Here is a 22,873-nt window from a genome sequence, read left to right as displayed (position 1 = left end):
TCAAGAATTTTAACTCTAGATATTTATCTAAGAGAAATAAAAACATATGTCTATGAAAACATTTGTACAAGAAAGTCACTTTATTTCTACAAGCCAAAGCCTGGAAAGAGCTCAAGGTAGTCATCAATAGGAAAATGTACAAACAAAGCAATAATACTTAACAATAAAAATAAACTATTTATACACATAAAGCATGGATTAATCTCAAATGCATTATATAGAATGAAATAAGATTTACACAAAGAATATCAACTATATGATCATATCTATATAAGATTCTAAAAATGAAAATGAAATTATGGTAGAAATCATCAGAACAATGTTTGCCTCTGCTGAAGCTGGGGATGAGGATGGACTGTGAATGGGCATGAGGGTACTTTCTCAGGTGATGAAATGTTCTATATCTTGATAAGACTTTGGGTTATACAAGCATATGCATTTGTCAAAATTCATCAAATGATAAAATTATCATCTGTGTGTATTATTGTATGTAACTTTTACCTAACAAAAAGAACCAAAAACAAATATTGAACTGTAGTTAAGGATATATATTACTGATGCTTTTAGGGGTGAAGTGAACTAATGTTTGAAACTTACTTTGAAATACATCAAAAAATAAGGTGGATCAATGGATGAATCAGTGGATGGGCAGATGGATAGATGGATAGATGCGTGATAAAACAAATAGGGTAAACTGTTAATTAGTTGTGGAATCTTGGTGGTGATCTATGGTTATTAACTTTCAGCTTTCCTGCATGTTGGAAAGGAGTGTTCATGAAGAAAGTGGGAGCTGAAGTGAGCTTTGCAGTGTGAGTATATTTTAGAGGTTTAAGGGAAGAGAGACATTATTATCTGCAGTGGGGAATCACAGGAAGCAATGACTCAATTAATAGAATGGAAAGGAATGATATGGTCATAGAGTGTGGAGGCTGGTATGACCAGAGCCGAAGCTATATATTAGTGAGAAATAAGTTTGTATACATATCATAGGCCAGATCATAGCAAATTTTAAAAAAACAAGGTAAGAGAATATAAACTTATTGAGGCATTTAGTAAGATTTTCATAGGGCAATGGGTTGGTATAAATGGTATCTTAGAAAGACTGTTCAGCCAGTAATTTTCTGGACAGATTGCACCAGAAAGATCCTATAGTTAGGCTGCCTGATTACATAGTTACTGCCACAATACAGACATGAAGTGACAATGACATGGCTAGGGTATAATCAGTGGTAATGCTGTTCAATTTGAAGCTATGGATTTATGGTTTCTATAGCCATTGCTGTACATAACTTAAATTAGTTTCAAGAATTTTAGGGAGGGCTATAATATTTTTCTTAGGTAATAGAGTTACATGTATATAAATCATTTACTATTAACCTCTTTGGATTGATAACAGGTGAGGTACCTGGGTAATATATTTTTTACTAAAATGGATGGAAAACAGGATTAGGAAGGTCCTTGTTCTAATCATCCTTACCAGAACCCTGTTTCAAAGGGATATGAAGCAATGTAGAGTAGGAACTTTATACCTGAGGGATTTATTATTAGAATAATAGAAGATAAAGAAGAGCCTAGTAATAGCTCTTAGTAATAGCTTTAATAATAGCTGTTAGGACTTGACATTGGACGTGTTGGGATGTATTTTAGTAAACTAGCTATTGGAATACTGTATGTTTTAGACCACCAAACAAAAAGGAACAAGCTGACTGTGCAATGATTTGAGCACATAAAAAGGTTTATAAAGAGGCCAGAGTGGAAGCAGTAATAAGAGATTTTAACTATCCAGGAATATACTGGAAGCATTAAGTAGAAAAGACAGACCTGGAAGATTTTTATGGCTTTGAAACATGGTTACTTTTTGAGTAAATATGTGTGTTGCCCACTAAAATGAGCATTATGTTAAGTAACATATGGCTGAACACCTGTCAACGTCTAGTGCGTTGGGGTCCCTGGGTAAGGGTCGCGAAATCACCGGGACACAGGGGATGCAGAGCAAAGGCAGCACTTGCAACTGCATGCTGTCGTTTATTTTCCACATAGCTATATACTTGTAGCAATCAGGTAAGCATAACAATATGTACTTTCACACATACTGGGATTAAACTAACATCCTTGAAGAAAGATACATTAAAGAATTCTCTCAGCCACCCTTCCTCTGGAGACAGCATGTTGTTGTCCTAAGGAGGGACGCCTCTAATCTAGGCAAGAGCCACTTCTTGCAGATCCAGGCATTCAGAACTTGCAACATGAGATAAGGGGAAGAGAACATTTTCTCCTCCTTGCTCAGGTTTGCCTGGCTTTCCTAACTCTCACTGCAGTCCTTGAATGACCCTGGCTCGCAAGGGGCCTGCAAGCCTATGCCATCTCATTTCCCCCTTTTTTCTTTTGTTTTAATAAAATTGCCTTCCAGAGGGTGGCCATAGAATTCTGGGACGGTTTTATATAGCAGAAATGTAGCAGCGTAAAGCATAAGATAACAACTAGCAACACAATGCCCATTCCTCCAGCAGTATGCCCTAAACTCTGAATGATACCTTTTGGGTCTAATCCCTCAAGTTGTTTAAGGAACAAGTCTGCCAAAGTGGCAGCATCTTCGGTCTCAAATGGTCTACCAAAGATCTCCTGAATATTTGTGTGCAGATTATTGATCATGTCAACCGCCGATGAATTACCTTCTAAGTATCTTTGGATAACGCTCCAATCATGCTGTGACTTATTATATTTTAAATTGGTAACACAAAAAGTTGTAGAATTCCAATCGCAATGAAGCCAAATTTGCCTCTCTAGTGTCAATACCTTCTTCCCTAACCAGCCCACTGTCTGCCTAAGGACATCTATTTGTGTTTGCAAGCGAGTATCAATCATAGTTTGTGAAAGCCAAAGATCCCGAGAGTCACGGTGCCAATTTTCCACAAAATGTTTGGTTTGCAGAGAGGTATGTAATGCTATACCTGATACTGCGGCCAGCGTGGTAACTGTGATTAAGCTTAAAATAACTGCCACAATAATGCCGGCAAAACGTTTTGTACGTTTCAGCATCTTTTTGAAAAACTCCAAAACTAAGGCGTCCACGGGATTTTGGGCCCACGGCCGTTCTAGATTCACCGGAAGCCAAATGTGAGAACGTTGTTGCAAAATCATAAGAGAATATCCCGGTTCAAATTCTATAGAATTATTAATACAAGAGTACAGTCGACATCTGGTACAGTTAATTCCATTATAGAAACTAAAGTTCCCCACCAGAAATAGATATGGCAGAGGTACACAAGCAGTTACATTCATTTCTTTAAAAATAGTGAAGTTATAAGTTGACGCAGAGTTCGCTGTGCCAGAAAAAGTTCCATTGTAAATTCTAACAGTCTTAAGCGCGGCTGCAATTTTCCATAAGTGTGTTTGAATATGATCAGGAAATTTCTGATGTGCTACACGAGGATCTGCAATGCTGCCATCTCCCCAGGCCATCAATTGATGATTTACCATTGGCTCACTCCAGTTGTTCTGTGGTGGTATCCTATAAGTTAAAGATAAATCACAATGTGTTTTATTCCATTCTGAGCAATTCCGAAGAAATTGACCATATGGCCCCCACATAAGCAAATTCTTGTAAAATTTTGCAAACTTTCCAACACATTCCTGCCATACAAACGGCTTATAGGCCAGTCTTATGTATGTGAAGTCAGGACAGACAGGAAATGAGGGGAACTTATCAAATGTAACATTTCCCCATGTCATGTTAAGAGACCATGCCTCAAACCTTTGTAAATGAGTTCGGGATCCATTAGACATATCGCCGGGTAGGATCCAGTTTTGCCAGTTCATTTCGGCACAGGGAGAGGGGCCAAGACAAATGTAAGGACCATCCCCTTTATGTAGAAAATCAAATAGGGAGCCATCATCTTGATTAAGGTAAGTAAGATTTTTCCAAGGGGGTGAAAGTATCACTGGGGAAGTATAAATAGGAATATCCGCACTTCCCCATGGTGCAGGTTCCATCATAGGTGGGTTGGGTATATAGGCCCAATAGCTTACATCTGTCGCTTCAGCGGAGGATGATACAGTAAGTAAAGCGCACATGGCCAAAAACAAATTTTCGGGTGTGCAAGCCTTCCCTGTCTGCTGCAAGATTTTTTGCCCTTCCCCACCAAGCCTTTTAATTTGTCCCCAGGTAGGCAAAACAGTAGCAAATGTTTGCCGACGGCGACGTCGTCCCCCCAAATTTAGGTGTGCCATGGCCTGTATTGGAAGTTCATCGTGGTCTGGATTCCTTGTTCGTCGCCTGACAGGATACGGTGCCGTTCGAATTGGTCCTTGGCTGGATCCACCTCGCGGGGAGCCAGGAACAGGTCCGTCCATCCTCTGTGGAGACATAAGCATAACCCTTCCCTCTAAAAAGTAATAGCCCTGGTTGCCATTCTGCATCTGCAGCCGGTTTAAACCATATTTTTTCATTTAACGGAGGAGGAGCAGCCTCTCCCTCTATGAAATGCTTTTCTGTTCGGGAAAGAATATCTCCCTGTGGAAGATTCAAGAAATTGAGTGTAAATAGTGCCTGTATCAAAATAGAATGCGCATTAGATTGAGTAAATGATAATATATGATCCTTTTTCCTCCCTTTTAATTTTTTAATTTGCAACTTTAAAGTACTATGCGCACGTTCCACAATAGCCTGTCCTTGGGGGTTGTACTCAATGCCTGTTTTATGCATTATACTATATTGTTTACAAAAGGCTTGAAATTTTTTGCTGCTATATGCAGGGCCATTGTCTGTTTTATGTGAATGTACAACAGCAGTGCATATATTTTTAAGGACTCCTACAGCGTAAGCAGAATCAGCGATGATATTTACAGCAGAGGAAAAGTCTTTTAACACCTGGGCAATAGCAAATAATTCATTTTGTTGGACTGAATTAAAGTCTGTATACTGAACCCAATATTTAGTAGGGGTCCAGTAAGCACTTTTAGTCTTTGAGCCATCGGTAAAGACCGTGGGTGCATCAATTAGGGGCTGATCACTGATGATATCCTGAATAACAAACTCTTGTTTACGAAAACAGTCCCATAATTTTCCTTTGGGAAAATGATAATTAATTTGACCAACATACCCTGCAAGAGCAATTTGTAGTTCTTCCATATTTTGTAACAAAAATGAAAATTGATCCTTGGACAGGGGGATAATAATGTCCATAATATCACAACCAGTTATGGTTATAGCCCTGTCTTGAGCTTGTTCTATCAGATATGCTATTTGAATACCATAGGGCGTAATATTTTTTGAAAAATGATGTTTAGTATAGATCCATTCAATGGGTAACTCATTTTGACCTAATATAGCCATGGGATATTGCCATGTATGAAGAATATACAATTTTAGAGGCAAGGAGGGATCAATTCGGGTTAAGAAAGCAGATTTAATTTTTTCCTCTACAAACTGTAGTTCAATTTCGGCTTCAGTAGTAAGTTGTCTGGGACTATTGATATCAGGGTTTCCCTGTAGGGTTTCAAATAAGTTATGCAATCGGTAAGTAGGGATACCTAGAGAGGGTCGCAACCAATTAATATCCCCTAATAGTTTTTGGAAATCATTTAAAGTTCTCAAGTTATCCCTACGAATAGCCATCTTCTGTGGCCTAATTGCATTTCTTTCTATCACATATCCCAGATAATTGATGATATCTCCTTTTTGAATTTTCTCTGGGGCAATTATTAAGCCAAAAGGAGCAAAGTACTCAGGTAATAATTTTAAAATTTCATCCAATTCATTTTGATGAGGGCTAGCGAACAGGATGTCATCCATATAATGAGATATGTATACATGGGACCACCTTTGCCGTACAGGGCGCAAAGCAGCATCAACATAAAGCTGGCACATAGTAGGAGAGTTCATCATGCCTTGAGGTAAAACTTTCCATTGGAACCTTTGATGAGGTCCCTGTCTATTTATAGGGGGAAGGGAAAAGGCAAAGCGTTTTCTATCATCTTTATGCACAGGGATAGTGAAGAAACAGTCTTGCAGATCAATAACTACAGTATGCCAACCTTTTGGTAAGACAGCTGGCGAAGGTATACCAGGCTGAAGGGCCCCCATAGGGAACATGGAGTTGTTAACCCCACGTAGATCAGTAAGTAGACGCCATTTACCTGAGGTCTTCTTTATAACAAAAATTGGAGAATTCCACGGGGAAGTGGAATGCTCAATATGTTGCTTTTGCAATTGTTCTTGAACCAATTGATGGGCAGCAGTAAGTTTTTCCTTAGTTAAAGGCCATTGTTCAATCCACAAAGGATCTTCAGATTTCCATAAAATTTTGATGGGTTCCATCTACAATTAGAATTTGAGATGAGCTCCCCACTGCTCTAGGACATCGCGGCCCAAAATATTTAAAGGAACATCTAAAATATATGGTTTTAGGACAGCCATCTGACCATCCTGGGAAGTAAATGTCACGAACTGAGTAGCTAGGCCGATACTGTGAACGGGAGTATTGCCAACTCCTTTTATGTGACAAGGCACGATAGTATAGGGGAGCTTCTCAGGCCAATCAGCAGTCTTAATAATAGTGATGTCTGATCCAGTATCTAGTAAAACAGTAATATCTTTAGTATTCAATTTAACTTTCATCAAGGGCTGCATATGAGTTATCTGTGTAGTCCAAAAAACATTTTTTGTGTCTGTACTACCGAATCCCCCATGTCTAATAACAGTAGACTGACCGACAGAAAGGTAAGGTAATAACAATAATTGGGCAATGCGTTCTCCTGCTTCAAAAGATATATCAACTAGGGAAGACATAAGAATTTGGATTTCTCCCATATAATCAGCATCAATTATGCCTAAATGAACTGTTACTCCCTTTGATGTCAGGCTTGAGCGTCCAGTTAATAAAGCAAAGGTGCCAGTTGGCAAAGGTCCATAAATGCCAGTGGGCACCTCTGCGGTTTGTCCCCTCCTTTTAAAGTAAATGATTTTATGGCTGGTATATCCACTGCGGCGCTGTGTTGGGTGGCTGGGCTAAGGGAGAATATAGTTGGTTTCCCCTGTTCGTTTGTCCTGGGCCCGGGGTAGGGCCCGAAATGGAGTTTCCCTGGTGCTTCTCTGCAAAACTGGTATTTAGTTTAGCACGACATTCTCGAGCCCAATGCTTTCCCTTTTTACATCGTGGACAAATTCCAGGCCCACGCCCTTTATCAAGTTTCTTCCCTTTACAATTCTTTCTCAAATGTCCTGGTTGCCCGCAGCCAAAACATTTCATCTTATCTAGTTGTTTGGACTGCAAGGAATGCCAAGTAGTGGCCATAGTTTCAGCAAACAGCTGCATCTTTCGACTTTCTGATGTTACATCCTTACAGGCCTTCATAAAAGTGTTAATGTCTCCTGTATCCTTAATAGGTAAGATAACTCTCTTACAATCCTCATTAGCATTCTCATATGCTAGTAACCTCAGCAATTGTTGTCTAGCTTCCTCTCCAATAACAGTTCTTTCTAAAGTTAATTTTAATCGTGATAAGAATTCAACATAAGGTTCATTAGTCTTTTGAATAACCTTAGTCCATGACCCATAATGCTCCCCTGTTGGCCGAATACGTTCCCAAGCCTCTAAACCTATCTCCCGCAATTGCTCATGAATTTCTTCAGGGGTATTAACCTGAGCAGCAATATCAGAATATTGGCCTATCCCTGCCAACATTTGATAATCTATAACCTGTATTCGGGGATTGGGGCTTAATGTGTTCTGACGAGCCCGATCCATACATAGCTCAGAAAACCACATCTGCCATTGCAGATACTCAGGCTCTTTCAGAAGGGCTCTACAAAGGACCCTCCAATCTTCAGGAGAGAAATTATTATAATGTCGAGCTAATCCATTAAGTAGCTCCTTCACATAATGTGACTGTGGTCCATATAGAGACACTGCCTTTTTCAAGCGACCGATATCCTCTATTCCGATATCTTCATAATATGGCGCTTGTGCTACTCCCTGGACCGGGGGAGGCCTGATAACAGGAAAAGCAAAGACAGAATTACCAGCCTCACTTTCATCATCGCTATCTTCTAGCGCATCAAGCTCAGCCAAGGCAGCAGAAAGGAAAGGATTCTTAAGAGAAAGACCTGGTGCGGGTGGCAGAGGTGGAGCGGAGGGTTTTTTAGGGGGCTTCTTAGATCCCTCTGCTATAGCTAGAACCCGCTGGAGAATCTTTTGTAAGTGCTCCATCCCGGAATCCGATTTTACTTTTGGTTTTGTTTCAATGTGGCCACACTCACTCGGTTCCTGAGACGGTGCAAGCTCAAAAGTATCTCTTATTACCGCCCTTAAGCACATCTCAATATCAGTAGAAGCAACAGTAATGCCATAGACAGCAAGTGAATGCTTCAGCATTCGAACATAAGGAGTAGAAGTTTCTTGTCCCATAACCCTGTTATTTTAAGTTACTCACCCTTCCTGTACGTCCTTCAGGGTCCCTGTTCGGGCGCCAATTGTCAACGTCTAGTGCGTTGGGGTCCCTGGGTAAGGGTCGCGAAATCACCGGGACACAGGGGATGCAGAGCAAAGGCAGCACTTGCAACTGCATGCTGTCGTTTATTTTCCACATAGCTATATACTTGTAGCAATCAGGTAAGCATAACAATATGTACTTTCACACATACTGGGATTAAACTAACATCCTTGAAGAAAGATACATTAAAGAATTCTCTCAGCCACCCTTCCTCTGGAGACAGCATGTTGTTGTCCTAAGGAGGGACGCCTCTAATCTAGGCAAGAGCCACTTCTTGCAGATCCAGGCATTCAGAACTTGCAACATGAGATAAGGGGAAGAGAACATTTTCTCCTCCTTGCTCAGGTTTGCCTGGCTTTCCTAACTCTCACTGCAGTCCTTGAATGACCCTGGCTCGCAAGGGGCCTGCAAGCCTATGCCATCTCAAACACCTACAAATGCATTGAAGGATGTTGTGTTTTAGTAGCAATCTTTTTATTGGTAATAGGAAAAAACTCTGACAGCTGGTTTATTTAAAAAAGATTGAGAGAGAAAGAAAGAGAGAGACTGAGCAGAAGAGTTCAGAAAGTTGTGATTAGAATGGTCAGATGCAGGATAGGGGACTAGCTTTTGACACATCTAAAATCAAGAAAAATAAAAAGTATTTATAGTTAGAAAAAGTAGAGAAAAGGACATGTAAAAGCATACAAAAACAATTAGAAAGGGTATTATAGCAACTGTGACTAAAGAGGAAACTAGAATTAAAATAAAAGTACAATATTTAAAGGAAGAAAAATCAGAAGGAAGGCAAATTGATGATTACAGACTACCAAATTTTCTTGATGATTCTATGGTTTCTTTTATTTATTAAAAGAAAGCTATTGTGTTCATATGTGTGGGCAGGTGAATCACTGAATTTAAAGAGAAGAAAAAGAATGATTATTACATTTAGGGTGAATAGAGACAGAAAGGTCAAAGTTCTTCAGGGGCTCACTGTCTGAGAGCCAGGATAGAGAGTCAGGGACTGCAGGAACCATTTTTTCTCAGCCTCCAGGCAGTTCTGCCTAATGAAGAGATCAATTCATCAAGCCACAAACAAAACAAAACAAAACAAGCAAAAGAGAGGAAACCTGAGCATGGCCAAGACTGAGAAGGTAGGAATTGCCCAACTATGCCTTACAGATTTATACTTTCTGGAAAACAGTGAATTTCTTGGCACCTCACAAATTCCACATGCACGTTGGGAGGGCTGTAAATGTATTTGATTTGCTCAGAAGCAGGTGTAATCCATCTAAATCGACTAGGCCATCTATTGTGAACTAAGGAAAAAGAAGTGAGAAAAATCCTCAAAGCAAATGAATGGCAGTGTTGGCAAGAAAATCTTCCTGCTCTCATCTATAGTTACAGCTGAGTAAGTACTAGGAATTTCTAGATATATATGATTTCACCTGTCAAAGAAACTAAATTAGAAATCTCAGTATCTAACTTTGCCTCACTAGTAGCATGTAGGTTTCAGGCTCTCTTTGGAAGACACTGAATTCAGAAACTGATGAATGAATTACAGTGATACAAATGATACAATGATGAGTGAATTACAATGATACAAAATAAACATGTTCAAAGGTTATATATATATATATATATATATATACATTCAAATTATAACTTTTTGCCTCTGGTCACAATCTAAAGCATATTTTTCCAATTTTTGAAAATATTTAATTATTTTCTGTTTAAAAATAAAATACGGGGTGCCTGGGTGGCTCAGTCGTTAAGCTTCTGCCTTCAGCTCAGGTCATGATCCCAGGGTCCTGGAATCAAGCCTGCATCCCCCTCTCCCACTCCCCCCACTTGTGTTCCCTCTCTTGCTGTGTCTCTGTCAAATACATAAATAAAATCTTTAAAAATAAATAAAAATAAAAATAAAATATGATGTAAAGGTAAGGAAACAGAACATACAAAATATTCACAGATTCAAGGTATGGAAAGTACCAAAAGAAGAACAGGTAAATCAAATGAGCCCATCCGGAAACAGCACAATAAAGAAATCAATATAATTTATTCATTTTGTTTATCATAGAATGATTAAGTTGGAAAAAATAAATATGATCAATGTATTACTATCAATATGGATATTTACTAAATAATAATATTTGCATTTTTCCATAATCTGTATGCTATATTTAGTAAACATAACATCTGATATTTCATACAGAAAAATTATTCAGTAATTTGATAATGGAAAGAATTATTATGAATTCATAAATGCCTTGTACTTATGTACTACAATGCCTTTCAGTGCGGGAGATTCAACCCATCTGGGGTATATTACTTGGGATATTATTCCTCTTTATATCACAGCTAAGATCAGGCATGGCTTTACTCTTAATAGGAACAAAAATCTATTTTCTTCACTTTCAGTACAGTGTTCTGTTCAATAATAGTCTAAGGTTTTATATAGAGAACCAGGAGGGAGCTTATATGATTCTTAAGACCACAGTAAAGCTCATTTATTCAAGAAAAAAAAATGCTTAAAATTAGCCTTAGCTATAAGGTTAACCTGGAATTGAAAACAGAATAGGGTTAGCATTGAGAGCTGAAACACATAAAAGAAAGTTAAATCTCTTCCTACACACAGACTAACCTGTTATAAAGATTTTTTTGAAACAACCTAAAACTTTGAAAGTACTACAAGAATTGGGAGAAAATGCATAAAGAGCTAGTAATAAGCAGTAGCAAGTTTCCTGAAATGTAAGAAAAATAAGGAGTCAATTGTGGATTCTAGCTTCAAAGAATGGCTATGTCCTGGTGCTTTGTTTAAAGTAAATAACCAGGGCGCCTGGGTGGCTCAGATGGTTAAGCGTCTGCCTTCGGCTCAGGTCATGATCCCAGGGTCTTGGGATCGAGTCCCGCATCGGGCTCCCTGCTCCTTGGGAGCCTGCTTCTCCCTCTGCCTCTCTCTCTCTCTCTCTCTCTGTCTCTCATGAATAAATAAATAAAATCTAAAAAAAAAATCCATATGAAATCAAATTAAAAAAAAATAAAGTAAATAACCAGTTACTGTCTTACTGATGACTTTAAACATCCTGAAAAAGAATCTGTAGAATCTAGATGCAGAGAATAGGTTTGACCAACCCAATGTCTAGGGATGTGTATTTGTGAACAATTCTACATGTTCTCTACAGGTGTATTTTGTTCACAATAACACCATTAGTAATGGCTCTCTTTCTAAATTCCAGAATTCTATAGAAGCCAAAACTAAAGAGAATTATAGCTTTAAATATAGGCATTCTGAACATGGGACATGTAAAAAGAAATATCTGATTCTTGTACCAGTTTATGACTTGAAGCATAAGTTTGATTACCCTTATTTTAATATAGATAATAACAAATATTATTGGCCATAAATTTATAGTGGTTGATTGAGACTACTGAATTTTGAAAAAGAATTACTTGCTTCAGTAACCTATCAGATATTTTAATCTGTATTTTCCAATGGGTGAGAAGAATGAAGTATAATGTTACATTAAATATGTAATGCTTATACCCCTAAACAGATGATTAGAACATTTATCTATAATACAAATTTGAGCCAAGAAATTACCAGGCTTAGAAAAATGCAGGTGTTGAAGTAGAAGAAAGGATGTAAAGACTTAGAACACTTTTCTAGAACAAGTTGGATGGGTATCAGAAATATACTTCACTGATAGGAATTCCTTTTCTTCATTCTCATGGAGCGAGGAGTGCCTCATCTGATTGGTGAAATTTGGAGAAACGTCTAACTTCTTGGTCCTGCTATTTGGTGAGAAAGTTGGATCAATTTAGAGAGCTGGTTTAAGAAAGTTCATTTGTGACTGCAAGTTGAAGCCAGTCAGATTTATAAGCATTACATGTGATATTTTGATTCCTATCTGATTCATCCTTCTCAATTGTTTCAAAATGTATAAGAAGATGGGTAGGACTGTGACTGTGGAGACCTTAAAAAATTCCTAAGTAAATACCAGGAGCCCCAACAAACCTTCCAGGTCTTGTTCTTCCCTATGATTACACACTTATACTGATTTTAGGAGACAGTATAGTAAGGTGAGTATACTGCTTAGGTCTGAATCCTGTTTTCACCTTTGTAAACTTGGGGCAGTCATTAAACTACCCTACGCCTCAATTTCTTCATGTGCAAACTAAGGAGTATAAATAATATTACCAAGTATTCACCCACTAAATATAAGGATTTTTATAATTTTTTAAATTATTGTTCTTCAGTATACTTGGATATTAAATACTACTTCACATGTTTGATGAATAATGCAAGTATTTCTAATAATGACTGCCTTGTTCCTTCTTGCAGATATCTAAGCACTACTAATCCAGTGTTTGTACCACTTTCAGAGATCACTCTGCATTTACTATTGGTCTCAGCTCAGAGAGATCTAAAAGCAACTCAACAATTTCACTCTTAGTTATCTGAAGGTATACACAAAAGAAAAGAAAATAAGTCCACACAAAAACTTGTACACAAATGTTCATAGTGACATTAATCATAACAGCCAAAGAGTAGAAACATCACTCAAATGTTCACCAACTTTTTCATGGATAAACAAAATGCAATGTATCATAAAATGAAATATTATTCAGCAATAAAAGAAATAAGTAATGATATATGCTACAACATGATGAACCCTAAAAACACTATGGTAAGTGAAAGAAAGAAGTCAGATGCAAAAGGCCACACATGATATGATTCCATTCATATCAAATGTCCACAATTTGCTAATCTACAGAGACAAAAAGTGGTTGCTTAGGGCTGAGTGGGGAAGATAGTGGGAATGGGGATTGACTGCTTGTGATTATGGGGTTTCTATCTAAGGTGATAAAAATGTCCTAAAATTAGATTGTGGTGATGTTTGCACAACTCTGTAAATTTGCTAAACACAAAAATAACACTTAAAATGAGTGAATTTTATGGTATATAAATTGCATGTTTAAAAAGCTATTAAATTGGGCGCCTGGGTGGCTCAGTTGGTTAAGCGACTGCCTTCAGCTCAGGTCATGATCCTGGAGTCCCGGGATCGAGTCCCGCATCGGGCTCCCTGCTCGGCAGGGAGTCTGCTTCTCCCTCTGACCCTCTTCCCTCTCGTGCTTTCTCTCTCTCATTCTCTCTCTCAAATAAAAAAAAAATAAAATCTTTAAAAAAAAAGCTATTAAATTAATTAAGTAAGTAAGTAATAAAAAGAAGCTTATTAAGACCTCTCTCTGGGCCTACATGATAAGCCCACAGCTGAATGCCCACCTGGCCAGCAACAAAGCAAATATGAACACTGATACTGTTTTTTTTTTTTTTAAGATTTTATTTATCCAATTGAGAGAGAGAGCACGAGCAGGGGGACCAGCAGGCAGAGGGAGAGGGAGAAGCAGGCTCCCTGCTGAGCAGGGAGCTCAATGCGAGGCTTGATCCCAGGATCCTGGGATCATGACCTGAGCTGAAGGCAGACACCTAACTGACTGAGCCATCCAGGCACCCTGTGGGTTTTTGTGTCTAGTAAAATAGATAATGTTATTTCAGAGAGCCCCCAAACCATAGGTGTCCCCTTGGAGTGAAATTTTCCTATCCAACCTGTGTTTACTATAAAGCAGAAGTGAATGTTGTGGAGGTGTTGTAGGAAAGATGATGTTAGGGTTCAAAGCCGACAGCCAAGAAAGAATTCTTGAGATGTCTTTGGTGCAAAAATGTGATTATATTAAAGCACAGGGACAGGACCCATGGGCAGAAAGAGCTGCACAGGGGTCATGAGGAGTGGCCTGTTATATACTTTCAAGTTGGGAGGGGGTTAGGGATAGCGTAAGTCTCTAAGGAATTTTGGAAGCAAAGTTTCCAGGACCTTGAGAGGGCTAGCTATTGTTGGGAAAAGTCATTTATTACCATTTAATAAAACCTTAGTTATGAGATCCTTCAGATGTCTATCAGTGGGGCCATATGCTTGGGGGATGATTGCCAACACGTATCTTGGGGGGTTTAGAGATAAAGGAAGTTTGCAAAGGAATTTTTATACAATAAAGTAGACTTACAGGATCCTGGTTGGGGGGAGGCAGTCAGGCTAAGATTGCCTTTTGCTCTTAACAAAGTATTAACATTGAGGCAGTTGAGTCCCTAGAGGAATGTCAATCTGCCTGTTTCAAGGACTTGTTAATGGGCTATAGGTAGTAATGAAATTTAATAATTTTTCTTCTGCCTTTTTTTCCCACATTGTTCCCTCCTGAACAATTTTGACCCTTAAATCTTTAAGGTTGCTGAGGGTGGAAGGTCTCATCTTCTGTAACTTCTTCCTTCTGAATAGGGGCATAGAGATGTCCCTACCTATGGGTCAACATTAGCCAGTTGGGGCTCATATAGATATAAGAGTTACAAAAGGCAGAGGCAGCTGAATCCAAGGGAGACTGCATGTGTAGATCTTCCTATGTGGAAAGGATCATCTGTTGGCTTGAAGTTATGGCAGTGAAGGAGCCTCGACACCAGGTGGAAAGACATGATTAGTGTAACAAAAAGAAAAAAAGCTCAAATAAGAGTCCTTTGATAGTTAACAAAAACTCTTTTTCCAGTCCAGGAGTTTAATCAATCATTAAAGGAAAGAGAGGGATCATTTAAAGCGCCAGTTTGAGTATTCATGTCAGTAACCCAGAAATACTTTGTGATCATCTGGAACGTATACATAGTATTCTGTTTTTATGATAGCACACATTTCACCTTGTGTAGAAGTTAAAACATCTAAAGTCATTCTATTTTGTAAAACTGCTTTAAGCATTTGTATTACTTCAGTATTTAATAGAGAAATGCTATTTTGGGTATCACTTAGGCCTTGACTGTGTACTTATTAAGAGTTCCATGTGCCAAACAACACTGTCCAGTCCCAAAGAGGGAACAAAAATGGATGTTAGGTGGTCATACCAATTAGACACAGAACCTGTCCAACATTGTTTTTAATTTTGGAAGGTTAGCTGGATTGGTAATGGTTTTAATAATGTGTCCATGCATCCAGGCAAAACCCAGAGTACAGCGACCTATCCAGCCTGTGGGAAACCATGGACACAAGTTAGAGTCATATAGCCATTGGGTCCTGTTAGGAGACAGTCATGTAATTCTGGGCCCCTTTAACTGCAATCAAGATATCAAGTTTTGGGGGCACCTGGGTGGCTCAGTTGGTGAAGCGACTGCCTTCGGCTCAGATTATGGTCCTGGAGTCCCGGAATCGAGTCCCGCATTGGGCTCCCTGCTCAGTGGGGAGTCTGCTTCTCCCTCTGACCCTCTCCCCTCTCATGCTCTCTCTGTCTCATTCTCTCTCTAAAAAAACAAATAAAATCTTAAAAAAATATCAAGTTTTGGAGGGCCATATTTTGAATGTGTAATAAAAGGCAGTCCATTGTTACTTTGAAGGGACCAAGGGAGTCTAAGTCTAGGGACAGTTTTTCTAAGCAAAGTTTTTGTCACCTCTGTGGCCTTTTTACCCAAAGCAGTGGTCTGGTGTAAATTCTGTATTACTTTCATTGGTTCCTAAGGTCATATCCTTTGATATTCTTTGAGGTGAATTACAGCTACCTCCTTAGGTAGGTGTACAGCCTTAAGAAGAGTGATAATTGGGCGCCTGGGTGGCTCAGATGGTTAAGCGTCTGCCTTCGGCTCGGGTCATGATCCCGGGGTCCTGGGATCGAGTCCCGCATCGGGCTCCCTGCTCCTTGGGAGCCTGCTTCTCCCTCTGCTTCTCTCTCTCTCTCTCTCTCTCCCTCTGTCTCTCATGAATAAATAAATAAAATCTTTAAAAAAAAAAAAGAAAAGTGATAATTTCAGGCCCATATTTGACTGGGGAGTTATGGCTTGATAATAATCCCCTTTTCTTCCAAATTTCTCCATGAGCATGTAGGACTAGGAAAGCATATTTGGAGTCAGTATAAATATTAATTATTAATGCTTTGGCAACTGCAATGCATGAGTAGCACTGTAGCATACCCAACTTTTCTTATTCTTTTTTCCATGAAACTATTGCCATCAGTAAACCATCATCTGTATTTTTGATGAGGGCACCTTTTAAATCTGGTCGACTAGAATGAACAAGATCAATAACCTCTGAACAGTTATGCTCTATAGAAGTATGATGGTCACATCCAGGCATAAGGGAAACTGGGTTTAAAGTCTGACAGGTTTCAAGTATTATTTCAGGCATATCTATAAGTATAGCCTGGTATTTAATAAGTTGGCCTCCCAACATCTATTGGGAGGTCTTTGGTTTTTAAGACACTCTGGACCTGATGTGAAGTCATTACAGTCAGGGACTGTCCCATAGTGAGCTTTGAGGCTCTTACCAGGAGGGCTATTATATGCTTGGCTAAAACCTTTGTTTGTAATTGTACCTCAATAGAGGTGGCTTCTAGAATAAATATGACTATGAGGGATGAAACCATCAAGAAGCCCTTTTTGTTTGAGGTCCAGCATTAACAATATCCTAATTATAAGGAATCACTGGCAAGTGGGAGAAAACTTGTCAAGAGATAAGGGCATCCCCAAGTGCATCATCCAATCCAACCATAAAAAAAGTGGCATCATTCATTATCTCCACCAGCCCATAGTTAACCCTATGGCGTGGGGTATGCTCTGGCTTTTAAGGAGGATTTCATCATCCCAGCCACATAGAATTGGTTACGATGATAGCTGAGTTATACAACTATTGGGGAATTAACCTCATTTTCCAGTTGTTTAAATAATTATGTGCCCGGGTGCCTGGGTGGCTCAGTCGGTTGAGCATCTGCCTTTGGCTCAGGTCATGATCCCGGGGTCCTGGGATCGAGTCCTGCATCAGGCTCCTTGCTGTGCGGGGAGCCTACTTCTCACTCTCTTCCCCACTTGTGCTCTCTCTCACTATCTCTGTCTCTCTCTCTCTCAAATAAATAAATAAAATCTAAAAAAAAAAAATTTAAATAATCATGTGCCCATGGGGTCCTGTTATTATCTCCACAGAATAACAAGCAAGAAGATTGTCTATACATAAGCTACTGTGTTAATTTCTCTGAAGTTTACCTCAAGTTGTCTAACATAGGTAAACAATAAACATTTAAAGACAGATCTAGAATTTAACATCCACAAAGGTCTGTTATTGAGACATAATTTTTCACTCTAAAATAATTTTAAATCAGAGATAGCCAAATCAGGACTAATTTATTTGAAAAACAAGTCCAGTTTTAACAAGCTTGGCCTAATCATTTACATAAACTCAGTAAGAATAATGATTGATCATATAGATCTTTGAGAATCTGCTTTGCTAGAACTTTTTATAAGGAATCTCTAGGTTGAATTTTTAGTAGCCTCTCCAGGCCAGAAGCCAAGCCAAGTACTTGCCATCAGACATGCCTGCAATACCTGTAGATTTGGACAGATTCCTCTTCCTAAGGTCCCCAGTATATCCTGAGGTCCCTGCACCTGCCAGGAAATGACATTCTTTACTCACCTGGTGAGGCTGCTGGGAACTCTGAGCAAGGTATTAGGCCAACAGTTCTGAGGGGCTTTATGGCTCCAGGTTTCATAAAGTCAACCTTAGTTCCTTAAAGCTGTCTGGTCATATCTGAGTCTATGCATGTCTCTCTCAAATATGACATTCCAGTCAAACCTTGGTAAAATAACCAATGTTTCTAATGGTGCCTGTTACAAGAACAGATTTTTATTGAACTTATGCAAATGGCTATGATAGGCATGGAAGAAAGAATACTTACTGAGACCTTTTGAATTTCAGAGGGTTCAGATAGAAAAGTTAAATGCTTCAATTTGTTCACAAATGAATATTTTATCACATTTCTGTAAGTCATAGATATCTTAAGAGAAAATTTCCTTAATCTAGAAGAGTAAACATTAGAGAACCAGCAGTGTTTCAAACAAAAGTCACAAAACTATAATCATCCTACTAGTTCATTTAATCCCATGTTACTGATTCTTGTTCCATATGAATGCAGCTTTAGTTAGTTCTGGAAATTCTTACTCATTTCAGTTTTGATCTTAAAGATATTGAATACCTGTATTTGTCCTAAAAGTCCTTTATAGGAATCTCCTTGAAGATGAAACTCATTTTGCAAGACAATAAGAACAATTATAAATGACAAAAACTCAGAAATGGACATTGTTAATGATCTGATATGAGAGTTCATTAGGATGCAGTTGACAAGGAAACTCAGTTATTCTGTGACACATAACACTTCAATAACCAGAATATCAAGTGATGATGACCTTATACCAGAACGTAACATACAAAACAAACAAGCCTATTTGGTCAATGAGACTTTGTTCATGATTTAAATCTTAAGGAATTTTGTTAAAACCTTAGAAAGTTTTAAAGCACATACCTAAGTAGGATTAGGGATGTTAAAGACCTGATAAAGGCAAAACATAGAAACTGTTTTTTCTGGGTAGACAAAGAGAAAACAACTATTTACATTTTCTTATCAAGAGCAGACCAACAATTCAAGAAAACTTGTCTTTTTGAACAGAGAGAAAGCAGACTTTCAATCTTATACCAATGTACTTTAAAATCCATTCATTTCAATCATAGTCTGTCCTGACTACCCCTAAAATTTTGTTCTGAAGTTTTCCCTTCATAAACCTTCTACAACTTTCCTTTGCATTCAGATTTTGTCCCAAGCTATTTCTTTCCAAACAACCATCTCATTTAGGACAAAACTACCTTCTTTTACCTTCAACAAAAATGCATTCCTATTCCTTATATCTTTCTTACATATCTCCTACTTTTCCACATACAGAGTTGTTTCCCTTACTTCCATCAGTCTTAATTACACTTAGCAGAATTTGCACTCTTAGAAACCTTAGTCTCCAGTGAAGACTAAATAGTAACCAATTGTGAACTGTTACAACAGAATTCTTTAGGTGACAAATTTAGGAATCAATTAAGCACAAAACATGTTTACTAACAGATTTAAATATCTTTAGTTTCTTTGCAATAAGAAGTGAAAAAACACATCCTATGTCCAGTTATCAATGATTTAGCACTTTATCTTATTTGGAAAAGACCTAGATGTCCAATGATTTTAATTCCGTTTATCATCCAAGCAAAACTTTAAAGTTTCAGGTTACCAAAGACTTTGAAAGCTATTTTAGCAATTACCCATGAAAACTTTGATGAGATAGACAATTAACCATCATTTCAAGTCATATTTTTGCTAACACATTGCAGCAGAGATAACACAAGCTGATTTGACCTTCCGTAAACCTAGATAGAATAAAAGTTTCATGTTTACTACTGATAACCTAAAAGACATGTCTATTTTAATTAAGCCAATAAACTTAACTTAGTTTAAATACTGAATTATGTTTCACCTGGATACTCCCCATTGTCAGTTTTTACTTGAGACACTGGTGGGGAAATCTGGAGTAGGTGGTGTTAGGTCCAGGGGGTGCTCTTCTTGCTCCTTGACAATGAAGGGAGAGGGAGCCGTGATGCCTGAGGCACCAAGGATGGTCTAGAAGCCAGTTATGCAGTCTGCACCTAAGGTGGTGCAGAAACAGGAGAAGGGGGAGGGGAAGGCAGAAGAGACCAAGTGCTGCCAGAAGGAAGAGAAAGCATTCCTGGCTCTAGAGCTCATCAGCTCCAACAGAGGAGCAGATGCCATGTTTTCCAGCCAACAAGGGGGAATAGGCAGTCCATGTCAGGCCAGAGAAGACGGAATTTCCTCGAAACAAAGGGAGTTTCAGCAGCTGCTTGGGAATATTCCTTAAAGTCCCCATCCTGAGGTAGACTAATCACAGTTGGCTCCAGTTATAACCATTAACCCAGAAAATGAGTGAGGGAGAAGCCCCAACATCTATTAGGAGGAGGAACAGAGAGAAAGAGATTCAGGGTCTCCTTTGCTAGGGAGGGCCAGTGTTTCCTCCAGCAACCTGGGTTTGCTAGGAGGAGTCTTATTTAGATAATTATCATCCAATATGTCAGGAGGGGGTTTACTAACCAGACACATTTGGGCAAACACTTCCCTGTTTCCTGCAGAGGAGATCTAACTGACAGATCCTACTGAGGCCATGCAGTGTTACAGGAGCTCAATCCTTTCTTAAATTTTGCAACCCAAATTGTTTCCAGTGGGTTAAAAGGCACCCCAAGGGAAAATCCTTGAGAACTGAAGAAGAAGCCTACTAAGGCCATGCTCCCAGAAGAGTAAAGAATGTCCATTACCACATCCCTCCCAACTCCCAGGTGGCATCCCACTCAGGATATGTCAGAGGTTCTCATTTGTCAAAAATGACCAGAGGCGTACCTCAAGCAAGACATCACTATTTATCACAATCCTGCCTTCCCTTGAAGGCATTCCTGCTGTAAAAGGCCCATAGGAGGGATGCCAGCGTCCCTCCCCTACCCCATCTCATCCTAGGCTGCTGATGGGTGCCTGGTGAATGGACCAAAATACCCGTGCTGTGCTATCATATGTCCTGAAGGTTGTGTAGTGCTCTGCCATTTTAACTGGTGGAAAATACTAGAAAACTTTTACAAGGGGAAATTACTGAATTTTGTAGTTTTAAGTAGTTAGTAGAAGACATTGATGGAAAACAGTAAAGATGGAAATCCATCATGGTCTAAGCGACAGTCCAACACATGTGGCCTTTACAGCCAACTTCCCCAGGAAACGGTCCCCGATTGGGTTTTAATTCAATTGCGTACTGGTTTCAGCCGGCTCCCAGTGGAGGTCCTGTGGCCAGAATTTGCTAGACCAGGGATGTGGAAGGAATCACATTAGATCAATCAGGAGAAAACCTCACACAGGAGTCTTAAGATTGGCAGCCATCCTGGTGACTTAAGTGGCTGTTCTGTGCCCAAGACAGACAACTTTGTATAAGGACAGCAGTAAAGATAGGGCATCAAGTTTCTGGGTCTTATTACCATCCCGGTCAGGGTACTACTTCCAGATAAAAGGCAAGCTTTCTCCTCCCCGTAGAGTAGCCATGGGCTAGAGGATTGCAGCCTGAGCAATCGGCATGAAAATGTTCCAATAAGACCATACTCCTTGAAGAGGCCCTGGAATGAGAGTAAAGGAAGAGGAGAGAAAGTACTCACCAAGTTTGCACCGTGGCTCAGAATCCAGATAAGACTCTCGACTCAAAACTCCATGTTCAGGCACCATATGATGTAAGAAAAACAATGATAGGGTTCAAAGCCAATGGCCAAAAAAGAATTCTTGAGATGTCTTTGGTGCAAAAAGGTGATTTTATTAAAGCACGGGGACAGGACCCATGGGCAGAAAGAGCTGCACAGGGGTCATGAGGAGTGGCCTGTTATATGTTTTCAAGTTAGGAGGGGGTTAAGGATAGCGTAGGTCTCTAAGGAATTTTGGAAGCAAAGTTTCCAGGACCTTGAGAGGGCTAGCTATTGTTGGGAAAAGTCATTTATTACCGTTTAATAAAACCTTAGTTATGAGATCCTTCAGATGTCTATCAGTGGGGCCATATGCTTGGGGGATGATTGCCAACACGTATCTTGGGGGGTTTAGAGATAAAGGAGGTTTGCAAAGGAATTTTTATACATTAAAGTAGACTTACAGGATCCTGATTAAGGGGGTGGGTAAGGCCAAAATTGCCTTTTGCCCTTAACAAAGTATTAACATTGAGATGGTTGAGTCCCTAGAGGAATGGCACTCTGTGTATTTCAAGGACTTGTCAATGGGCTGTAGGGAGTAAGGAAATTTAATAACTTTTCTTCTGCCTTTGTTTCTCACATCGAAGGAAGATTGACTCTGGCTCACTTGAGTCATATACCTGGACGAGAATACCTGTACAGAATACCCAACCTAAGCCCAACTCTAAGAGCAGAAGGAAAGAGAGGTGATGTGATGACTTAAGGCCCTATGAGCCACAAAAGACTTGTGAGCCATTTGATGAGATCATCCTCAACCAGCTGATGTTAGCAAGACTCTCTCTGAAGTTGGCTCTGACCAGCTGTCTTCCATGCATAGGCTTCTGTGTGGGTGGTGGTGGGGAGGGGGCACTATTGTACTAGAGCTGGCCCCTACTGCCCCTTGTGATAACTTACTGAGCACAATCTCTTCCCAACTTTATGTTCAGTGGCATCATTGGTAGTAGCTTAAAATCAGCATGGTGGGAGTATTTACACTGTGGAAATTGACAAATGTTACAAATTTTGTTTTCAGAGTTGGTTGTTAAATGTGACAACAGATGGGAGCCAGCATTTATTTCATGTGTTGGCAACCAATGTGCAAAATGTTCCTGGATTTGAGGGTGGAGGTCTCTCCAGTTTTTTTTTTTTTAAGATTTTATTTATTTATTTATTTGACAGAGAGAGAGTGCATGCACAAGCAGGGGGAGCAGCAGGCAGAAGGAGAATTAGGATCCCCACTGAGCAGGGAGCCTGAT

Source organism: Zalophus californianus, chromosome X (genome assembly GCF_009762305.2).
Source record: "Zalophus californianus isolate mZalCal1 chromosome X, mZalCal1.pri.v2, whole genome shotgun sequence".
NCBI classification, from domain to species: domain Eukaryota; kingdom Metazoa; phylum Chordata; class Mammalia; order Carnivora; family Otariidae; genus Zalophus; species Zalophus californianus.
The sequence above is the reverse complement of the archived record's forward strand: the minus strand, read 5'-3'. Positions refer to the sequence as shown.